Raw genomic sequence first — 12,857 nt, forward strand, 5'->3', positions numbered from 1 at the left:
TTTGTGCAGTGCCATGAAAGGATCTACCTCATCTAGGTGTTGTAGCACTACCAAGTTTACTCTGTCAAAGTCGTTGCGTCGATCTGAGTATGCCACGTGCAGTTCCCTGCGACCGTTGCAGTGACCTTCTCCTTTGAGCCTCCCATCGTGCTTGTTAACGGGCAAACCAACACTAACACCAGGCGGCTGGTCTGCGCCATATAGAAAATTCTCACAGAAAGAGATGCACTCTTGTGTCAAATAGCCCTGGACGATGCTTCCATCCGGACGGGACATGTTACGAACGAATCCTTTGATGATCCCATTCATCCTCTCAAACGGCATCATGTTGTGCAGGAATGACGGCCCCAGGTCTATTATGTCATCCACAATATGGACACACAGATGCACCATCACGTCAAAGAACGCGGGCGGGAAGTACATCTCAAGCTCATTCAGTATCACAACAATCTCTTCCTGTAGCCTTCGGAGCTGCTTCACACTGATCGACTTTTGAGAGATAACATCGAAAAAGTTGCAGAGACCAATAAGCGTGTCACGGACGTGCTCGTCCATTATCCCTCTAAGGGCAACAGGTAATATCTGCGTCATCATCACATGACAGTCATGAGACTTCATCCCGCTGAACCTTTTCTTGTCCGTGTCTAGATATCTACTTATCTTGCCACAGTAACCGGAACTAACTTTGACTCCGGTAAGGCACTTAAAGAATTGATTGATCTCAGCCTGACTTAAGGTGAAGCAAGAAGGGGGGCAATAATCCTCATTCTTTATTTTCTTGCCCTTCTTCTCCCGTGCCTCTGTCTCCACCTATGTCTCATCTGACATTTTACGTGGCGGCATGTGCAGATCTTCCCTGATTTCCAAATCTTGCAAGTCTTTTCTTGCCTTCGGCCCATCCTTGGTCTTATCCGGCATGTTCATCAGTGTTGCGAGCAAGCTCTCAAGGACATTCTTACAGATATGCATTTGATCAAGGCAATGAGGTGTATCGAGTTTGTGCCAGTACTCCAAGTCCCAGAACACAGACCTCGTCTTCCATACCTTCAGCAGCGGCTCCGGCGCCTTTCTCATCGTCTTTCCCGGTGCGGGGCACTCCTTCCAGTTTTTCAACAGCTCATCGATTTTGGCACCGCTCCGCTTACATGGAGGTCCTCGATGCTCAGCGTGACCATTGAATAGATCTCCACGGTTTCTCTACGGGTCGTCCTGTTCAAGCCATCTTTGATGCCCCATGTACACGATTTTCCCAGACCCGCCATCTTTCCTTGACGTTAGCTGCTGAGACGTCGTATCATCCATGCACCGCGTGCATCCGCAATATCCATGGCACACCTGGCCTGCCACATATCCGTAACCAAGATAGTCGTGCACTGCCGTGATCAGCGCGGCTCTCATGTTGAAATACTCGCCTTTGCTGGCGTCCCATGTCTTGGCCGGTGTTTTCCATAACGTGTCTAACTCCTCCTGAAGTAGCCCCAGATACAAATTAATATTATTTCCTGGTTGTTTCGGCCCTTGAATAAGCATGCTCATGTGAATGTACTTCGATTTCATGCACAACCAGGGGGAAGGTTGTACATCCATACAAACACGGGCCATGTGCTATGGTTGGTGCTCTGGTTGCCAAACGGATTCATGCCATCGGTACACGCGCCGAGCACGATGTTCCTTGCATCACATTCAAAATACCGATAGAAGCTGTTCAACGCTCTCCACTGGCTTCCATCCTTGACGTGTCTCAGCTTCGGATCATCTCCATCGTCGGGCTTCTTCCTCTCCGCATGCCAGCGCATTAGCTTTGCTTCCTTGGGATCTACAAAATACCTCTGGAGACGGGGAGTGATCGGTAAGTACCATACCACTTTCTGGGGACATTTCTTCCCGGCCTTCTTGTATCGAGAAGCATTGCACACCGGACAACTTGTTTTTTCCGCGTGCTCCTTCCGATAAATTATGCAATCCTTGATGCATGCATGGTATCTAACGTGTGGCAGATCAAGAGGGCACACGATCTTCTTGGCCTCATCAACACTACTAGGACATAGATTACCCTCGGGAAGAACATCCTTTAGGTACTTGAGATGCTCATCGAGGCTAGTGTCGGTCCATTTGTTTTTAGCCTTCATCTTCAGCACTTGGAGCGTGAAACTCAAGCAGGTCACCTCAGGATTGCAACCATCATACAATGGAGTGTTCGAGTCTACCACCAGTTGCTCCAGCTTAGCCTCCTCTCTAGAAGCAGCTCTCTCAGTACTCGTCTCCTTGCGAAACAATGCTTGAACATGAGGGTCTCGCACGATTGAACTTAGTACCGATGAACTCTGCTGCGTGGAGTCCATGTCGTTCTCTCCGCTGCCATGTCCGGCCCCTTCTCCGCCGCCATGTCCGGCCTCTTCCCCGCCGCCATTATCGATCATCTCTTCGTATTGCCCCGTGTCATCATTGCATGCCCCGTCGGCATCCTCAACATCGTCATCCTCATCTTCAGTTATCCACCGAGTATAGCCATCCATGAAACCAGTCATGAGCAGGTGCGCTTCGACACGACCATCAACATGGGGGTCAAGCCAAACTATTCCTTTGCATTTTCGACACGGACATAAAACCTCTGTCAGGTTATTTTCCTTCATGTCCTGCACCGCCGACCGCAACCACCTGTCCACCATCGTTCCACTGACCATCGTGAACTCTGCACGGTAATAATAAACAAATTGATTATAAAAATGCGTGCATTCATCAAAGTCATACAAAAATTTGGCATGACCTTCCTTAAAAGTAGGACATCTATAGATCTAGAGTTTGCCCGAAATTCGCCGAAACGAAAATAAATTGACATTTCGGCAAAACATAGGCAACTCAAATGCACAATTTGGCGTCAACTCATGCCACACACACAATTTCCATAAAAATATCACACACACATGCATAAACATATTTCCATTTTGCAAAAGCATGAAATATTAATCACACCTCTATCTCGAGATCGAGCACACGGTGGAGATGATGATGTAGGGAGGTCAAAAGTGCACAAAGCTCTTCTTGACAAAGAAAGATCTAGTTAGGGGGCAAATAGGTCACTTAACTAAATGCTACATCTACCTAGCTAGCTAATTTGGGAGGAGACAACTTCAACTAGTGGAGGGGGGAGGAAAAAGAGAAAGGAGATGAATTAATGGAGGTGGTGTAGTTATAGCTAGGAGTAATGAAGAGAGAGAAAGGTAGGTAGAAGAGGGAGAGTAATGGGGGGAGAAGTATTGAGGAAGAAGAAGAGTGAGAGAGGGAGGATGTGGGAGGTAGGGGAAAGGGAGGAGAGGAGATGGGGAGGGGGAGGTGGAAAAGGTGGTGGGTCCTGCGTCTTAGCAGTAGCGCGGGAGAGAAAGCGCGCTACTGCTAAGAGCGTAGCAACAGCGCGCTTTCCTGTCACGCGCTACTGCTAAACGGGCCAACCCTGTGCACATTTTCAAAATTAGCAGCAGCGAGGTGACAAAAAAGCGCGCTGCTACTATTGCATTAGCAGCAGCGTGCTCCCTGGCGCCGCGCTATTGGTAAACTTATGTCGTTGTGTACTGTCGGTGGATTTTTGTAGCAGCGCGGTTTAAGCGTCACGCGCTACTACTAAGTTTGCACCAGTAGTGAGCTTTCCGTAGCCGCGCTGCTACTACTTAGCAGCAGCGCCTGTTTTTATGCCGCGCTGCTGCTAAGATTCTGTGTATAAGGTTTTCCCTAGTAGTGAATGTGTGCCTTGCCACATGTCTAGCAAGAGGGTACAAAGGTGATCTAGGAGTGGATCACCATATAGCAGTCAAAATTATCCTTAGAGGAATAAGGAAATGTTTCTCATTTATGGAGGTGATAAAGAGTTTGACATAAAGAGTTACGTCGATGCAAGCTTAACACCTATCCGGATAGCTCTGGGTAGAGATGCCGGATACATATAATGGAGCAATAATTTGGAATAGCTCCAAGTGGAACGTGGTAGCAGCATCTACGACATAAAGTTTTGCGAAATACATAGGGATCTGAATATGGCAAGACCCGTTGACTACAACCTCTCTCACAAGCATAACATGATCAAACCCAGAACTTATTGAGTATTAATCACATAGTGATGTGAACTAGATTAGTGACTCTAGTAAACTCTTTGGATGTTGGTCACATGGCGATGTGACCTGTGAGTGTTAATCACATGGCGATGTGAACTAGATTATTGACTCTAGTGCAAGTGGGAGACTGTTGGAAATATGCCCTAGAGGCAATAATAAATTGGTTATTATTATATTTCCTTGTTCATGATAATCGTTTATTATCCATGCTGTATCGATAGGAAACTCAGATACATGTGTGGATACATAGACAACACCATGTCCCTAGTAAGCCTCTAGTTGACTAGCTCGTTGATCAATAGATGGTTACAGTTTCCGGACCATGGACATTGGATGTCGTTGATAACGGGATCACATCATTAGGAGAATGATGTAATGGACAAGACCCAATCCTAAGCCTAGCACAAAGATCGTGTAGTTCGTATGCTAAAGCTTTTCTAATGTCAAGTATCATTTCCTTAGACCATGAGATTGTGCAACTCCCGGATACCGTAGGAGTGCTTTGGGTGTGCCAAACGTCACAAAGTAACTGGGTGGCTATAAAGGTTCACTATAGGTATCTTCGAAAGTGTCTGTTGGGTTGGCACGAATCGAGACTGGGATTTGTCACTCTGTGTAACGGAGAGGTATCTCTGGGCCCACTCGGTAGGACATCATCATAATGTGCACAATGTGACCAAGGAGTTGATCACGGGATGATGTGTTACGGAACGGGTAAAGAGACTTGCCGGTAATGAGATTGAACAAGGTATCGGGATACCGATGATCGAATCTCGGGCAAGTACAATATCGCTGGACAAAGGGAATTGAATACGGGATTGATTGAATCCTCGACATCGTGGTTCATCCGATGAGATCATCGTGGAACATGTGGGAGCCAACATGGGTATCCAGATCCCGCTATTGGTTATTGACCGGAGAGTTGTCTTGGCCATGTCTGCATGACTCCCGAACCCATAGGGTCTACACACTTAAGGTTCGATGACGCTAGGGTTATAGGGAAAGTATGTACGCGGTTACCGAATGTTGTTCGGAGTCCCGGATGAGATCCCGAACGTCACGAGGAGTTCCGAAATGGTCCGGAGGTAAAGATTGATATATAGGAAGTATGGTTTTGGCCACCGAAAGTGTTCCGGGCATCACCGGTAGTGTACCGGGACCACCGGAGGGGTTCGAGGGTCCACCGGGAGGGGCCACGGGCCCCGGAGGCCTACATGGGCCAATAGTGGGAAGGGACCAGCCCCTAGGTGGGCTGGGGCGCCTCCCACCAAGGCCCAGGGCGCCTCCTAGAGGGGAGGGGGCAAACCCTAGGGCAGATGGGCCCTAAGGCCCACCCCAGGTGCGCCTCCCCCTGTCCCCCCCCCTTGGCCGCAACCCTAGATGGGTTTTGGGGCTGCCGCCACCCCTAGGGAGGGAACCCTAGATGGGGGCGCAGCCCCTCCCCTTCCCCTATATATACTTGAGGTATTGGGGCTGCAACAGACACGATTCGATCTCCCTGTTGGCGCAGCCCTACCCCTCTCCCTCCTCGTCTCTCGTAGTGCTTGGCGAAGCACTGCTGGAGTCCCGCGCTCCTCCACCACCACCACGCCATCGTGCTGCTGCTGGACGGAGTCTTCCCCAACCTCTCCTTCTCCCCTTGCTGGATCAAGGCGTAGGAGACGTCACCGGGCTGCACGTGTGTTGAACGCGGAGGCGCCGTGGTTCGGCGCTTAGATCGGAATCAACCGCGATCTGAATCGCTACGAGTACGACTCCTTCATCCGCGTTCTTGCAACGCTTCTGCTTAGCGATCTACAAGGGTATGTAGATGCACTCCCCTTCCCCTCGTTGCTAGATTACTCCATAGATTGATCTTGGTGATGCGTAGAAAATTTTAAATTTCTGCTACGATCCCCAACATGAACTAGGTATTGAGATACCGACGATCGAATCTCGAGCAAGTAACATACCGATGACAAAGGGAACAATGTATGTTGTTATGCGGTTTGACCGATAAAGATCTTCGTAGAATATGTAGGAGCCAATATGAGCATCCAGGTTCTGCTATTGGTTATTGACCGGAGACGTGTCTCGGTCATGTCTACATAGTTCTGGAACCCGTAGGGTCCGCACGCTTAAAGTTCGATGATGGTTATATTATGAGTCTATGTGTTTTGATGTACCGAAGGTAGTTCGGAGTCCCGTATGAGATCGGGGACATGACGAGGAGTCTCGAAATGGTCGAGACATAAAGATCGATATATTGAACGACTATATTTGGACATCAGAAAGGTTCCGAGTGATTCGGGTATTTTTCGGAGTACCGGGGAGTTACGGGAATACGAGGAAGAAGCAATGGGCCTTAATGGGCCTTAGTGGGAAGGAGAGGCAGCAGCCAGGAGGTGGCGCGAGCCCCTCCCAAGCCCATTCCGAATTGGACAAGGGGTTTGGGGCGCGGCCCCCCTCTCCCTTCCTTCTCCTCTCCCCTCCTTTTCCCCCTTCTCCTAGTTGGGACTAAGAAAGGAGGAAACCTACTCCTACTAGGAGTAGGAATCCTACTCCCTTGGCGCGCCCCTCCTAGGGCCGGCCTCCTCCTTCCTTGCTCCTTTATATACGGGGGCAGGGGGCACCCCATAGACACAACAATTGATCGTTTGATCTTTTAGACGTGTGCGGTGCCCCCCTCCACCATAGTCCACCTCGATAATACTGTAGCGGTGCTTAGGCGAAGCCCTGCGTCGGTAGAACATCACCATCGTCACCACGCCGTCGTGCTGATGAAACTCTCCCTCAACACTCGGCTGGATCGGAGTTCGAGGGACGTCATCAGGCTGAACGTGTGCTGAACTCGGAGGTGTCATGCGTTCGGTACTTGATCGGTCGGATCGTGAAGACGTATGACTACATCAACCGCGTTGTGCTAACGCTTCCACTTTCGGTCTACGAGGGTACGTAGACAACACTCTCCCCTCTCGTTGCTATGCATCACCATGATCTTGCGTGTGCGTAGGAATTTTTTTGAAATTACTACGTTCCCCAACAGCTATATCATTCAATTTAGTAAGATGTGCCACAACAGTTTCAGATTCATAGCCATAAAAAGGATCAGATTCAACCAAAGTAATTATATCAGGATCAACAGAGAATTCATAATCCTTATCAGTAACAAATATAGGTGAAGTAGCATAAGCGGGACCATATTTCATTCTAGCATTCAGAGATTTTTGTTTAAGCTTAGCTACTAATTTCTTAAGATCACTTCTATCATTGCAAGCAAGAAAGTCTCTTTTAGTTTCTTCATCCATAATATAGCCCTCAGGCACAACGGGCAATTCAAATTTATTAGGGGTAGAGCCTCCATAATCACTATCTTCAATATTATCAATAATTTCATTCTCTCTAGCCCTAGCAAGTTGTTCATCAAGAAATTCACCAAGTGACACAGTAGTATCAAGCATAGAAGTAGTTTCATCATAAGTATCATGCATAGCAGAAGTGGCATCATCAATAATATGTGACATATCAGAGTTAATAGCAGTAGCGGGTTTAGGTGTCGCAAGCTTACTCAAAACAGAAGGAGAATCAAGTGCAGAGCTAGATGGCATTTCCTTACCCTCCCCTCGTAGTTGAGGGATAAATTTTAGTTTTCTCGTCTTTCAAGTTCTTCATAGTGACCAGCAGATATAAATCCCAAGTGACTCAAAGAATAGAGCTATGCTCCCCGGCAACAGCGCCAAAAATTAGTCTTGATAACCCACAAGTGTAGGGGATCGCAACAGCTTTTGAGGGTAGAGTATTCAACCCAAATTTATTGATTCGACACAAGGGGAGCCAAAGAATATTCTCAAGTATTACCAGTTGAGTTGTCGATTCAACCACACCTGGAAACTTAATATCTGCAGCAAAGTGTTTAGTAGCAAAGTAATATGATAGTAGTGGTAACAGTAGCAAAGGTAATGGTAGCAAAAGTAATATTTTTGGGTTTTGTAGTGATTGTAACAATGGCAGCGGAAAAGTAAATAAGCGAAGAACAATATGTGAAAAGCTCGTAGGCATTGGATCGGTGTTGGATAATTACGTCGGATGTGGTTCATCATGTAACAGTCATAACATAGGGTGACACAGAACTAGCTCCAATTCATCAATGTAATGTAGGCATGTATTCCGAATATAGTCATACGTGCTTATGGAAAAGAACTTGCATGACATCTTTTGTCCTACCCTCCCGTGGTAGCGGGGTTCTAATGGAAACTAAGGGATATTAAGGCCTCCTTTTAATAGAGTACCGGAACAAAGCATTAGCACATAATAAATATATGAACTCCTCAAACTACGGTCATCACCGGGAGTGGTCCCGATTATTGTCACTTCGGGGTTGCCAGATCATAACACATAGTAGGTGACTATAGACTTGCAAGATAGGATCAAGAACTCACATATATTCATGAAAACATAATAGGTTCAGATCTGAAATCATGACACTCGGGCCATAGTGACAAGCATTAAGCATAGCAAAGTCATAGCAACATCAATCTCAGAACATAATGGATACTAGGGATCAAACCCTAACAAAAATAACTCGATTACATGATAGATCTCATCCAACCCATCACCGTCCAGCAAGCCTACGATGGAATTACTCACGCACGGCGGTGAGCATCATGAAATTGGTGATGGAGGATGGTTGATGATGACGACGGCAACGGGTTCCCCTCTCCGGAGCCCCGAACGGACTCCAGATCAGCCCTCCCGTGAGAGTTTAGGGCTTGGCGGCGGCTCCATATCGTAAAACGTGATGAATCCTTCTCTCTGATTTTTTTCTCCCCGAACACGAATATATGGAGTTGGAGTTGAGGTCGGTGGAGCACCAGGGGGCCCACGAGGCAGGGGGCGCGCCCCCCACCCTCATGGACAGGGTGTGGGCCCCTGGCCTTGATTCTTTCGCCAGTATTTTTCTTATTTTCCAAAAATAAGTTCCATGTAGTTTCAGGTCATTCCGAGAACGTTTGTATCTGCACATAAATAACGCCATGGCAATTCTGCTGAAAACAGCGTTAGTCCGGGTTAATTCCATTCAAATCATGCAAGTTAGAGTCCAAAACAAGGGCAAAAGTGTTTGGAAAATTAGATACGACGGAGACGTATCAAGGTGCGGCGTTTGCTCTTACTGCATACGAACTCCCTAGTGAGAGCAAGGTTGTGGACATGTGAAAAGCTAATCGTTCTGGAAAGACTTAGCGGGTTGGCTCTTTCTGTCCAACGCCTCCGCGGCGATCTCGAAGGCCTACAGCCCGCCGTGAATCCACATGCCGCCTTACAGGGGCCTAATAGCGTTCTCCACATGCTTGCTCGGATTAAGTACCAAGCGGGTCAGCTAAGACGTGCTAAGACCGAGATCAGATTTAGGGCTGGAGTGCTCGCAATGCAAGTTGGAAATCTCGGCACACTCTTATATGGTCTGTCAGAACAGGTTCTATCTGGCTGCATGACCATAGCGGATTTCCAGGCATGTATCCAGAGCACTTCGTTGACATCGACAATCTACTCCATGCGGGGATGCAGTTCTGAGGGACAATAAGAAGAGTGGTGAAGCTGAGGCAGAGTAAGATGGTGGTGGCTGAGTTTGCGGCGACAAATGCCATCTCTTGTATCGCTAGTCTTAGTTGTGAACTTAATTCTCACTTCTGTGTGATCAAAGGAGATCCATAATTGCTACCAATGTGTTTTTTTGTCTTGTTGCCTATCTGCAATTTAATTAAAACCATCACTTGTGTCCTTTTGAGCATTGGTCATTTTCGCTCTGCTGTGGTCTGTTATCACTTGCCTCCTTTCATGTCGGTTTTGTGGCTTTGGTGGTCATCCCCACAGCCTTGCACTGCTAATCTGTGATGCGAGTTGAGCGTGCTTTGCTTGTATGTATTGGAAAGGGATGCATGATGCATCACGTCGTGTTCCTATGTAGATTCATCACTTCACCATTGTAAGCAACTAAAAATCCTGACATATATAGTAGTAGGATGCATGCATACATATAGTAGTAGTAGTGATCGGCATGTTTCCTGAAACTGATCCTACTTCCTCCTTGGCAGCATTAACACTAGTTTTTCTGTTCAGGTAAAATTAAGATAGCTTTATTTGTTTTTCTCTTCTCTCATATATGGCGTTGGATTGGTAGATACTGGTTACATGCATGAGATTGCCACGAACAAGCCAGAGCCAGGTTTTTAAGTTTAAATTTAAATGGCTAGCTGTTCAAATGGCAGATACTATATGTGATGGACAGAGGTGGGTTATAATGTTGAATGATTAGATTTGAAATCTCAACAAACAAATTAACATATACAGTATGATCAAGTCAAACATGTCTGGAAAAAATTGGTAAGCAGCATATTTATTCCAAACAAAACAAATTTTACTGAATCTCCTCCATACCACCACATAATTGCAATTAAACTAGGGCAAAGGAAAGCAAATTTGGCTTGATGGGTTCTTTTGGATCTACAAGGTGAAAAGCAACTAGACAGGAAACAACACTTGCACAAAGCAACAACTAGTAGCACCAGCTGAATTGTTGGAAAACTCTTGCAGCTGCACCATCAGTTGCCATCGATGACACCAATTAGCTAGAATTTACAACTGCTTTTGATTCATATATTGTACTAGTGGGTGAAATTAAGCTTGAGATGATTTTATTTTGACAGACATTGTCGCTGTTATCTGCTTTTGCTTTTGAGCACAAATTTGTACCAGGTAACCTATGCGCCATAATTCGTGGTTTTTTTAATCTACCTTTTGCATGTCTCCGGTTAGTGTCATGCATGATTCTGGTTTGTTGCTTATGGAATTGATTTCTCCGAAGGGAATGTTCTTCTCATTGGTGCTTCTTGAACATTCTACTCTTGTCATTTCTTCGATTAGTGTCATCTTCAATAAATATGATTCTAGTTTGTTGCTTATGGAATTGATTTTTCAGTCTCTTATTCAGTGGAATCTGTATCATGGAATCTTGAGTTGCATCTGCTCGGGTTGATGGGGAACTTGCTAGTTTTGTTTTGATTGATAGCCAGCAAGGCTAATTTGAATGACTCCTGCTGATTCTACACTTACAAGTTATGTTTCTACTTAGGTCATCCTGGATGCTACTTTGATCACTATATATCAATGCTTTGTACATATGCCAGTTTATTTTGTACTGTACTTACAAAGCATCTTTCAATACATCTTGCGGTCTTCTGACTAATTTGATCACGATTACGGAATCTTGAGTTAATATTCTTTGTTTGCTGGGGAACTTGTAATTTAATTGACAGCTCGCTAGTTAAACACCTGCCGAGTGCATTTTTCTTACATGCATCCTGGATTTTTAGGACACAAGGTATCCGTTCATGTCGTTATGTTCCATATTTCACATATATTTATTAATGGCTAAAACAGCAGAATCTTTTGCTGTACCGAGTGATGAAGATAATCAGGCTCTAGCTTCCTAGAGTATTTTCGAGGCCTTTTTTTTTAGCATGAGTATTTTCGAGACCTTGAGGGTCTAGATTTTGTTTACTTAGGTCCTGCTAACAATTTATTGTTTGTTGTTTTGTGCCATTGTGTGTGTGTGAATATTATTGTTGTATGCCACTGTGTGTGTGTGTGTGTGTGTGTGTGTGTGAATATTGCCTTGGTGTTTACTGCCACTTTTGAAATATATTCAGGTGAGCATTTCAAAAAAAAAACAATTCCTTGGTGAGTGTGGCTGTGCGTTTGTAATTCGTGTTTTATACTGTTGCAGTGTAACACTGTGCCGGTCCCAAGCCGGCCCGGATGAGAAAATGTGGAGGGAACTCAAGTACAAGTGTTATGGTCCAGTTATTATTTTATAGTATTGAGTAGCAGTGAATGAAGTGAATAGAAATTAAACAGTATTCTAAACACATGCAGATTAATAGCCAAAAATACAAAATCATCTTGAACAATTCAGAAATTTAAATCCATGAAATGAGCCTTGAAACCTCTTGTCAGCTTCTTTGTTGTGCACTTGTGAGGCATCGATCTTCCTAATTAATTAATTAAGTCATCAAAAAAAGTATCAGAAGAAATCATCCTAGCTAGGAGAAGGAGAAGAGGTCCGTCCAATTCTGGGAGAAAAGTTAAGTTAGCAGAGGGAGGCGTCCACCAACACCATAGCATAGCTAGCTGGCCCCAAGGAAGCATCAAGCATCAGGAACTTGAGCACATCAAGCATACCCCCGGTTTGGCTTGAGCACATCAAAGCATATATGTCACCAACAACTTACTGTATTTCTCAACCAGAATGGTAGGCAGAGCAAACAAATCCTTGGTATCTATTTATTTTCTAGTATGTAGTTTTTCATGTGCCCACAAATCTTGATCAAGCCATGCCAGAGGAGGAATATTACTTTAAATCACCAGCACGCCAGGCAATTTTAATTTGATTGATTCCAGCTACCATGCATGCGTCCTCAGGATACTAAATCAGAAACAAAGCTAGATTTTATGATAAACACATTCAGGATGCCACACAAGTTGGAATGATATGATGATACCCAGGTCTGGTATATAAAAGCAAATGCAAGAATTAACCTAGCTACAAAATCTACTCTTGAGGAGGAGGTCCACGGCCACGGCCCCTTCCTCCATCACCTTCTGCACAGGATATTAATAAGATAACATTGCTTAATGGTGATTAAAACCATATTCAGAGAGGAGTTGGGCAACTGGAAAACAAGTATTCAAAGGAATGCCTGCCAATTTATAATA

Source organism: Triticum urartu, chromosome 5 (assembly GCF_003073215.2).
Source record: "Triticum urartu cultivar G1812 chromosome 5, Tu2.1, whole genome shotgun sequence".
In the NCBI taxonomy this organism is placed as follows: Eukaryota; Viridiplantae; Streptophyta; class Magnoliopsida; order Poales; family Poaceae; genus Triticum; species Triticum urartu.